Genomic DNA, 11,632 nt, shown 5'->3' with positions numbered 1-11,632 from the left:
TTACTATTTATACTATTTTATTGTAACGTAGAAATAAAACTCTCTTTTAACAGCCACATATTGTTTCAAATAATCTTTTCTAGTTATTTGTTAACATTTTAATACATTTCTGATAAATTTAATGATGATTATAAATTTTAATTATTCAATATAGAAAGTTCGGATATCAAAGAGTGGCTTTACTTGCTTTTTTCGCTGCAAAATTTTTTATAATAATATCAAAATTTAACTGTCTTGCCAAAAACGATTCAACACAAAGCGTGTCAATCATGAAACTCGCTCTTGAGATGAACACGATCTATGAAAGTTTTTGATTCTTGAAAGGACGCTGAATGAACGCTCTGCACTAGCTACAGTGACAGGTATAGTGCAAAAGATACGTAAAGCAACACAAATGTTCGAGAAAATCGTATACAGATTTTGAACATAGACGGCATTTAGCAATTGTGACAGTGGTGACAGACCTTTATCAAAATTTGCTTCGTAAATGTGTTTCAAGTGAATTATTTCAAATTCTAAGCTTTGAGAAATGTCCTACTTGTATTTTTCGGCAAAGTTTGCAGCGCTCGCCCGAACCGTAGTTTCATCCATGTCTTCAAATTGCCATAAAAAAGAAAACGTCTCGCTCAAATTTCTCATAGCTGCAAATCGTTCAGTAATGTCAGTGATTACCGAATCAACGATCACCAGGAATGTACTGTACTCTGAATCATCCGTAATCATCTCATTTAAATTATCTTCAGAACGTCTTTTGGGTTTTCTCTTTCGAATGTCCGGAAACTTTGGGCAGATGTTCAATTGAATAGCAACTGCTTTGCATCTAGATGTCGGACCTCAACATCTATGGTGGCGTCTCTAGTTTGGAGGACCACGTTTCTTTCATTAATGGTAGTCAGTATTCTCAACCAAATTGAGAGCAAGATACATTCGAACTTGTTGATGTACTTGAGAATGCCGCTAACATCGCCGTATGTTTGCGCAGTCAAATTTGGCTTTTGGCTGAAAGACTATGAAGAGAGCTCGTTACATTTTTTTTGAGGATGTCGTATCGTTGTGGAGTGCTGCTGAAAATAGTAAAACATTTTTGTACAACTCCGAAAAATGTAATTGCAGCCGTACAACATTCTTCAGTATCAACACCACATAAATAGAGACTGTGGGTTGCACAAGGCGAGTAATCAGCATTCGAGTTTTTGTCGAGAATGTGACGTACACCACCCGAAATAAATATTAGGGACAAGGGCGAATTTTAAACAGTCTTAGAAAAATAGCCCTTTTCAACTAACTTTCTTTAAAACTTCAAAGGAAATTGCTATAAGGTACAAACAAGAAAATTTCACTTTTATTTTGTTTAACTATATTTAATACTTTGTATGACCTGCATTATTTATAATTCCGGACGCAATTCTACGTGGCATTGAACTTACTAGAGTTTTTAGTACAGCGAGGTCAATCTTCGCCCATTCTTCCGGAATAGCCTTTTTTAGCTGGAGCAAGGTGTCATATTGGCATCCATTCTTGTACACATTGTTGGAAGCGGTACCCCACAAATTTTCCACAGGATTTAGGTATCGACTTAATGTGGGTGAACGTAATAAGTGAATATTTTTTGAAGTAAAAAGGATTTCGTATGGTTGGATCTATGAATAGGGGCGTTGTCCTGGTTTCGGTATGTGAGGTTAGAATCCTTACTCAAAATTTGTTGTATTCTTCTCGTTGTCCCATTTAGAGATAGCTCACATATAATTTCCCTTGGACTTATATTTTTATTCTAGGCTAGACGCTTAATTTCTCGCTTAGTCCTCTCATCCAGTTTTGGTCTGCCACCTTTTCTTTTTACTGTGCAGTACTCCTTGGGATTTTTCAAAAAGTTGTGTATCACACTTTTACATCAATTCAGTTTTGTTGCTATTCCACGTATTGTAGCGCCCCAGTTTCTGTAAGCCTGTAAGCAAGAATGCTTGAACGGTCTTCCGGAGACAATTTTTTCCTCGCGGCATTTTAATCTTAAATCAATTTTGTTTTTGAAAATTTTAAAATTAATTTTATTAATCTATTTAATTTTATGTAAATAGTTCAATTTCAAAAATTATTGATACCGTTTTGATAAGCCAAAATTAAGAACAGACACAGTTTTTTATTAACACGTGTGATGAGGTTCGCTTGTATTCTATAACAATTTCGTTTTACTTGTTAAGACTTTGAATAGCAATTAAAAAAAAACGGTACTTTAGAAAAGAAAAGTACAATTTGTTGTTATATACACAGGTAGAATAACAATTTGGGAACAACAAAAAGCGCGCCTAAAAATCATATCCACACCATTAGGAATAAACTACATACAGAGTGTATGTTCCTACATGGTGATCAAAAGGAATATAAACAAAAAGGCAACTCTTAGAGACCAATTGTACAGCGAACAACGGGACATTCATATGGCTTAGCAGCTAAAGGCTTGCACTGATATGAATGTTGGAGATTCGAGTTCAACGCTCAGCTCCCGAAAAGCTAGCTGATGAAGAAGTGAAATTCAGAAACATGTCCTAGTAACCATCGCCGTTTGTAAACTTAAAATTTTTCTCTAATATCAATTAAAAAAACGAATTTATTGGAAAGTTTGTACACACCCAGTGGAAGAGTAACAGTCCCTTGTAGCTATTTCGCTCCCTGTAGTGCTCCGTTGTAAGCTCCTTTCATATTGGCGCCGTTATCGTACCCTTGTGCACGACAATCTTCAATAAAATATGGCAAATTAGATCAGCGATTTTCTGGCCATTTTTTGGTTACAATTTACGAAAGCCAAACACCGTTCTCGAATTGTAAAATTTGTTGCTTTCGAATTGAAATGGAGTTAGCGCAAAATGAACGTAGTCAACGGGACTAGCATCAGGCATAGCATCAACGATAATAACAAAATACTTGGCTTTCTTGCCTTGATATAATATATTTTCCCTCACGTGCTTTGCACAAATTTCTATAAACTCGTTCTGAATGTCTTGGGAAAGATAGTGAACTTGTAAACTTTGTGCTGCTGTTGTGAAATCCTAATTTTCTCCAAATTATCTCTAAGTATCGGATCATATTGGCTTATGAGATCTTAGATGCCCAAAAAATTTCCATCGTTTCTTTCACCAAGATATATACTTTCGCCTTTGAAAGCTAGCCCTCTTTAACCCAAAGATAAAATAGTGTTCAAAATTCTATATACAATTTATTTCCACTTTTGAGTTACAGTGATTAGCTGTTCATTGACATGTGTATCAATTGTAGCCTCCTTTTGATTTAGACTTTGTAAAGATCGCCATTGAATATAACATTTAATGTGATCTTAAGTATTTTCGTGTGATGGCAGTTTATCGTATAGCTTCTTCCATTCCTGGAATTTCGAATATCCGCCAGGACAACAAATTTTAGGTCGATTTAAAGTACTGGTGCATAACAGACGACATGGTAGGAGGTAGGAAATGCCTCGTCATGACAATCACGTGGAAAAATAACAAGACACTTTTGACGACCTCGACGAATTATTTCGTTGACTTCTTAAGATCGCAAAAACTCATTATTCACGGTACCGATATCGAAGTCTTTTAAATAATCTGGACATTGATACAGAGTTGGTGGTATTGTTGGAAGACTTTTTGAAGATGAATCAGTGTCACCACGAAAACTTTACAACATACATTTTTGTTTGATGTTTTTATTGTCTCCTCAGACCTAGGCAAAAATTATTATCAATATTCGTTTCTTTTGAAATTCGGCTTAAAATTTGCACATGGAACAACTAAATCTCCCCATTTAAAATCGCCGCTAGGTGGCGCAAGGATCGAGATATTCACAAAAATCGTATTTGTGGTCCGATTTGACTCATATTTGGAACACATAATACATACAAGAATAGAAAGCGACCTATGAAAAAAATTGCCGCTAGGTGGCGCAAGGATCGAGATATTCACAAAAATTGTATTTTTGGTCCGATTTGGCTCATATGTGGAACACATAATACATACATGAATAGAAAGCGACCTATGATGTCCGATTTGGCTCATATTTGGACTGTATGTATTAGTCCGGTAGAAGTGACATCAAAATATTTTGGAGTTGGAGGAGGGACAAGCATACGTGGCGCAGAGTCGAATAAAGTCTTTGGAAGGATTATTTATTGAGGACTTATATTGTAACAAATTGTCAGGAAAGAGTCTTTCTAATAATGAGTCACTAAATGAACTAAATAGAATAATAAATAATAGGCAATTAAATAAAGACTATAAACTTGAAAATAAAATAATAAAAAAATGTTTAAGTTAAACGGTTTTATTGAAAACAATACTTACATGAAGTATTAATAATACTAAAAGCTAGAAAATAATTAGGTATGTCCTAGGTACTAGTCATCATACTCCTCATCAATCTAGGGCGTTGATCAGACAATTAAATAAAAGAGTTGGACGCGTCAAATTATATATTGATAGTCATATATAAGACCAACTGAACCCTAATCAGGTTATGCTACGCCTCACAGTTTTAGAAATTTCACGAGCCCAACCCTTTTTTTAATTGTCTGATCAACGCCCTAGACTGATGAGGAGTGTGATGACTAGTACCTAGGACCTACCTAATTTTTTTCTATCTTTTAGTATTATTACTACTTAATGTAAGTATTGTTTTCAATAAAACCGTTTAACATAAAATTTTTTTTAAATTATTTTATATGCTATCTTTTAGTATTATTATTACTTAATGTAGGTATTGCTTTCAATAAAACAGTTTAACTAAAAAAATTTTTTTTATTTATTTTATTTTTGAATGTTTTCGTTTTCTTATTATTCGGAACCATGTTGTCTCCTTGAATTTCACGTACAAAAATGTGTCACTTCTACCGGGAATTGAATTTTTATAATGAAATTCCACTAGCAAAATTTGAACTTGTCTGCTCCAAAGTATTTTGATGTCACTTCTACCGGACTGTATATAATATTTGTTCAAAGAGCCAAATCGGACAGAGAAGTACTAGTTTTTTGAATATCTCAATTTTTGCGACACCTAGCATGAATTTTTTTACTAAAGCGGTTTCTATTTCTGTATGCCAAATATGATTTCCAAATATGAGCCAAATCGGACCACAAATACGATTTTTGTGAATATCTCTATTCTTGCGCTACCTAGCGGCGATTTTTTCATAGGTTGCTTTCTATTCATGTATGTATTATATTTATATTTATTTATTTATTTATTTACCAACGTAGTACAGAGTAAGGCCCGAATTACGTTTTCCGTGATCGAAACGGCAATCGTACGAATAAAGATTACGTGACTGATCGTACGTATGGCAATATTGGTATTATGAGGTACGTTCAGTAACGTATCGTAATTTATGACAGACAGTAATAGATTGAATGGTGATTTGTAATAGATATTTTGACATTTAAATGTCAATTTCTATTTGTAAATAATACAAATTATTTATTTACAAAAAAATTACATGTGGAATAAATACATAAAAAATATTTCAAAGGAATCTACAAGGAAAAAACAAGTGCTGATTCCAACAAATTAACGCAGGTAATTATAGTGATGAGTGCACAGTGATTTAAAAATAAATATAAATACGAGGTGGTAGAGAGATCCTCCTAGTTGCCGGATTAGGTAGTAGTACAGTTTACGGTACCCACCCTAAAGTTGGGCTAAGATTTTCGAGTGAGCTATCAAAAGACGCGTATTAATCTCGAGAACAATAACCCGAAGGCGGAAAAGAAAAATTTTATCTCTGTCCGGAGATATTTGCAGTTGAAGTTGGCGATTTTCGTGTGGTTGTTGTTGTGTTTTTACCCACAAAAAAAATTGTGCATCACCGTGGCGGTAGCCACGGTTATACCACACACCCGGACTTGGGAAGGCGTAGCCCAGGGTTATTTTTTATAAGCGCGGCCGAAGGCCGCCAACGCAGAAAGGTGTTCTGTCTAATATCTTTTGAACGCGTTAAAATTTTTATTTCCGCCTTCGGATTATTAATACTGATGTCAAGACGCGTCGTTTGACACCTCTCTCGATATTTTTGGTAGCGTATTAGCAGTCGACCCCTCAACTAGACTATTACCAAAAAAATTGTGTAGAAAGGGGTTTTGAACGGCTTTAATATTGACCCCAAACAGGTGTTGCACGAGCCGGGGTAGTATTTTATAAGCGCGGCAGAAGCCCGCCCATGCATATAGGTGTGCTGCGCAAATGCTATGGGTAATTTTTCGGGGTTTCGGGAATATCTTTGGATAGACTCAAAATATGGTTTTTTCGCATTCGGATCAATGATAGAGGGTTTAAGGCGCGTTCTCTGCCACCTCACGATATATTTAGAAGTATATTAGCAGTCGTCCCTCTTGTAATTATTCGTTATTGTAATAAAGATGACAACAATTTGGTAATTCTATACGACAGCATGACACTGCTAAAACGCGTCCAAAAATATCGAGAGAGGTGTGAAACGCGTATTGACATCAGTGTTAATAAGAAAAATTGTATCTCTGTCTGGAGATATTTGCAGTTGAAGTTGGCGATTTTCATGTGGTTGTTGTAATGTTGCGTACCCACAAAAAAAATTGTGAACATAAGTGTTTTGCGCGGATATAGTTTTGGTGTCCAAACCGGTGTTGGACCCACCCAGGGTAATTTTTTATAAGCGGGGTCGAAGGCCGCCAATGCGGAAAGGTGTTCTGCGCAAAAATACTGTGGATCCCACCCCCGGTTTCGGAGGGACCCGTGGGTCATTTTTCGGTTTTTCGTTAATATCTTTTGAACGACTTAAAATTTGTCTTTTCCAGTTTCGGATTATTAATACTGATATCAAGACGCGTCGGCGTTGAAATCTCTGTCGATATTTTTGAACGCGTATTAGCAGTGTCATGATGTCGTATAAATCTACCAACAATTTTTATAAGGTGTTCGAAGAACCGGTACTCTAGGCTTCCTTTACGTGGTTGTTGTTGTAGCATTGCTTCGCCGTATCCACTAGGTGCGACCACTCACAAATTGTCATCAATAGGCTCTAACGGGAGTCCTAGGAAACTTGCAGTTTCAACAGGGGTGGAGCAGAGTGAGGGGTGTTAGAGGCGTTGGTTCCACATTGCAATGACATAGATGTTTGGTGTCATGTAGGGAAACACTGCAAGCAGACATACATTATTAATGTCGGGGTTGAATCTGGATAGTTACATGTTACAGTATTCAATTGAAGTTGAGCCAGGGAGTGTGCTTCCTCTTCTTTGAGTTCTGGGTATTTTTCCTTAAGAACTGGGCTCGCCGGACAATTCCTGGCATAGAGGTCCGACGCCTGTTTGTGTAAATCTCTGAGGATCTGCATGTGCTTTTTTGCTTCATACGGTTGTGTTCTCAGGTGCCGTATTTCCTCATAATGCTTCCGGAGATGACTTCATAAGCCCCTGGCGGTGTGGCCTCTTCAATCAGATATCTGTTGAGATTGATATTCAACAGAAACAGTTTGTTCAGCATTTCATTTCTGTGCCTAATGGGGGAGTACTCTCGCCTCATTGTTTAGGTGGTGTTCTGGGGACATAAGAAGACAGCCCGTAGCGGTTCTGAGGGCAGTAATTTGCCAGGCCTGTATTTTCTTCCAGTGAGTAACCTTTAGGCTGGGCGACCATATCGGGGACGCGTAGCATGCAAACGGCCGGCCAATTGTTTTGTAAGTGGTAATAAGCGTTTTTTGTCTTTACCCCAAGTGATGCCGGTAAGAGATTTTAAGATTTTATTATGACGTTATATATATTAGGAAAAATTGCAGTTCCATTCTTCCCAAATTTTTGGGCGTAAGGCACCCGGTAGCGTAATGCTATCATCGTGGATGTTGAATGTGGTCCACATTTGGCGCGTCTATGTTGTAAATAAGGTTGCCGATGCTTTGGTCGGTGACAATATCAGGTTTGGTAAGGCGAAATAACCGGAGAGATCGATGAGTGGGCCTGTGGTCATTATTGTGCAAGTGTGGATAGGACACCACACTGTGGTACCCCTTGTTTAATTCTTCTGGGTTTAGATGTTATGTTCCTGACGTGCACCGATGCTTGCCGACCAGACATAATTTGCGGTCAACCTTTTGAGACTTGGAAGAAGGGAGGACCCTTCCAGGTCTTGCAGTAACGTGCCCTAGTTGACCGTCTTTATCTAGTAGAACGCTATTTCGCCTTTTTGTCCGTCTGTAGATCAGAATGCCATAGATCGTGGTGGGACCTGCCTAGAATTATGCAATTTTCTCCGGTGAGTAGTGCGCTGATTTCAGGGCGGTATACACTGGGGCATTAGGTGGGTGCAGATGTTGATACTTTCTAGTTTTTGTTATACCACTACTTCACCCTAACCAATAAGCTCTATCACTCCAAGAAATACCAAGAAAACTAACGTTGTAGTTTTTTAGAGTTGAAAATATGGAGCCGGAACTACTTTTATTTTTAGAAAGTTCCGACGAAGACGTGGATGGGCATGACCAGAAGGTTGTAAGACGCCAGCTAAGAGACAAAAGCAATCCTCTTTCTTTGTCTGAAAATGCGTAAGTTCGTTTATAATTTCACTATAACTTGAACATTTGTGAACTGTTACCGAATCGTTTATATAACTGGCTAATTTTTAGGTTCATTAAAAGGTTTCGTCTTAATAAAGCAGCATTTAATTATGTCCTGAGGAACACAAATTTCAATTACCATTCCTCAGCAGCTGCACCGCCCATCCTCCAGTTGGCAGTAACGCTTTCGTTTCTTGGAAGTGGCAGTTACCAGCGGGCGGTAGGGGACGATTACCTTATGGGAATGAGTCAAAGCTTGGTTTCAAAATTGAGCACCATAGTAGTGACTGAAATAGAAAGAAATCTATGTCCAGAACATATCCGTTTTACACTGGAGAGTTTGAGTGGCTGTATGGAATGGTTATACGAGAAGTATAAGATACCACGAGGTGAGAAAATTAAATAAATTTTTTTGGATGCGCCCAAACTTTTCCCTCTTACAGTAATTGAATGTATTGACGGTACCCATATTGGCCTGCAGAAACCCAGCGAAAACGAACATATGTTTTTTAATCGTAAGGGATTTCATAGTTTAAATGTAATGATTGTAAGTTAAATATAAACTTCGAAGAATATAACGATCGAAAGAATTATTTTATCCGTATAAACACGTATCTTGCTGCAGATATGCGATCACCAATACAAAATTAATGCAATAAATGCTAGATATGGAGGGGCTGCACATGATTCCTTTATATGGAAGCAATCAGAACAAAGAATAATGCTAGAAGAGAAATTTGAAATAAATTCTAACAATAATTCGTGGTTACTTGGTATGTATTTTTTAGTCAACTAGTATGAACTATGGGCATTTATTCTCTACTTTCATTTAATTAGGTGATTCCGGCTATCCACTTGAACCTTGGCGTATAACCCCCTCCTGCGGAGGGTTCAAGTGAGAGTGTATTTAATGCGGTTCACTCAAAAGCCAGATGTATGGTGGAGAGAACAATTGGTATTTACAAAGGGCGGTGGAAAATACTATGCAACGATAAGCGCGGAAGATATACCCCACAAAAGGTGGCAATGTTTTCCAATGTTTGCGCAGCTCTACACAACATATGTATGGAATTTAAAGTCCCTTTTAACCAACCAAGTGTAACTGCCAATGATGTTGCTGTGAATGATATTGATATAGGCGAGCATACACAAATTTTAAGAATTGGTCAAAATATTCGAAACCAAATAAAGCAATCCCTTCTTAATTAAAATACAAATGGCCAATCACAAAAGTTAATATACAGGTGTCTTTTCTGAAGTTCTTAGTAAGTTTGGCTTAAGATGAAATATTTTGGCAATTTTTTTTCAAAAAAGTGTGTCAATTACACATAATATAGGCAATGTAAGTTGAGAACTTACCTGGAGTGGCTCTGGCACAAGCCTTACACCAATTTGCTCTAGACGTTTTTACAGTTAAGTGTGAGAAATTCAGGAGAAATAACTAAATAAACTATAATAATCTTTTTATGTTTACAGATGCTTGGTTGTCCAAAATAAGCACAGTAATAAATTAACGCTTGAGGATGAGCAATTTAAAGAAAGTTATTGAAGGTGTACATGAATATTACAACGATGTATTAAGTTATTCATTAGCAGATTTTCCTCAACCTGATGCTCAACGTATTTCCGAAAAATGTGATCCTGCGTTCCTGCTCGAGCGTTTTTTACAGCTTATACTAGGTTGCGCAGTAAATTGTGCTGCCAAGCAGATTATATACGACAAATAACGTGCTTAGTGGAATCACTTCAAGCTAATATAATGCGAGCACTGCAAGATCTTGAGTCAACTTGGCATGGAGAGTGTTCATCTCGTAGTTCGTCAAGTATAGCTAATTTCGATTATAAAATATTGCAGGAAGGGGGAGATGCTTTGCCTCAAAAGGGTTTCGAATCTGATAAAAAGCTATTTGGTGGAATTGAGTTTTACTTAAAAAATGTTATTTTTTAAATTTCATGTTTTACAGATTTTATTACTCATAGAAGAAAAATCTAAAATACAAGAGCTTAATAACCGCAGGATGAAGTTCATCGGTTGGAAAATACAAATGATCAAATTGGTAATGATCGTGTATTACTGGGTCCAGTTCAAACTGGTTCTGTACGTTATTGTGAACTTCGTCGATAGCTCGATCGAATGAAAGAAGACCTTATACAATCAGATGCAGCACGAGAGGACCTGAAATTTAAGGTTCAGCAGCAAGAAAAGGAAATTCAAATAATAAAACAGCGTAATGACGATCTGATAGTAAATATCGTCCATATTTATAATGCAACCAAAGATTTGCTATTTTCATTCACGTATTAATTTTATTTTTTTCATTAAAAAAAAAAACACTTCTGAGTAAATACAGCTTAAAGATGAAGTTGACGTGCTTAGAGACGATAAATTGAAAGAGTGCGAAATCGAAATGGAAACATATAAGAAAAAATTCGTGGAATTTGTAAACTTTAAACTGGCTTAATCTTCTTATATATTGACATATAACTTTCTAAAAAAATAACGAAAATAATTTAATTGAAACGAAATTAGCTGGGACAAGGTTTTAAAGGCGCCACCCCGTGTTTCCAAGAAAAAAAGTTGAGATCTTCCCACCTCTTGTATATTAACATAACGCCAACTTTCATCGTGGCAAATATTTTACTTGTTGTTAACATTTCAATCTGTAAAAAATCTATTGGTTAGGGCCTTTGTGAATTAAGCTAACGATATGCACCTGTAAGATAAGAGATAAAAAGAATAACAATTTTTATCAGAATTTTTTTTTATTTATTAGCTAAAATCATTACATGATTTGTATAACTAAATTTATAGTATTTAAAAATAACTATACTAAAAAATAAAAATATGACTGGAGTTCAATAAATTTTTTGTATTCAATAAATGTATATACATATATATTTATATAATAAATACTATCCCTTAAAACTATGGAAATTTTTTCGTTCAAGATTTAAATAAGGTTCAACATTTTAATTTCTGTTCTTATATACATACCCAACAGGCATTTCTGTAAATGTTTTGAAAAGTAATTTAAAGTAAACTTGTTGTGTTAAACGATTCCAGTA

The 11,632-nt window shown here is 36.1% G+C and overlaps 1 long non-coding RNA gene across 1 annotated transcript; it reads left to right on the top strand.

Moving 5' to 3' along the window:
* The first annotated feature begins 9,610 nt into the window (after nucleotides 1-9,610).
* LOC137240141 (uncharacterized) lies at nucleotides 9,611-11,133 on the top strand. The gene is made up of 3 exons (XR_010949612.1): nucleotides 9,611-9,978; nucleotides 10,043-10,468; nucleotides 10,531-11,133. It is a non-coding gene; the product is annotated as an uncharacterized lncRNA (long non-coding RNA).
* The last annotated feature ends 499 nt before the right edge of the window (nucleotides 11,134-11,632 follow it).

This window comes from Eurosta solidaginis, chromosome 1 (assembly GCF_040869045.1).
Source record: "Eurosta solidaginis isolate ZX-2024a chromosome 1, ASM4086904v1, whole genome shotgun sequence".
In the NCBI taxonomy this organism is placed as follows: domain Eukaryota; kingdom Metazoa; phylum Arthropoda; class Insecta; order Diptera; family Tephritidae; genus Eurosta; species Eurosta solidaginis.
This window is presented reverse-complemented; position numbering and strand designations above follow the sequence as displayed.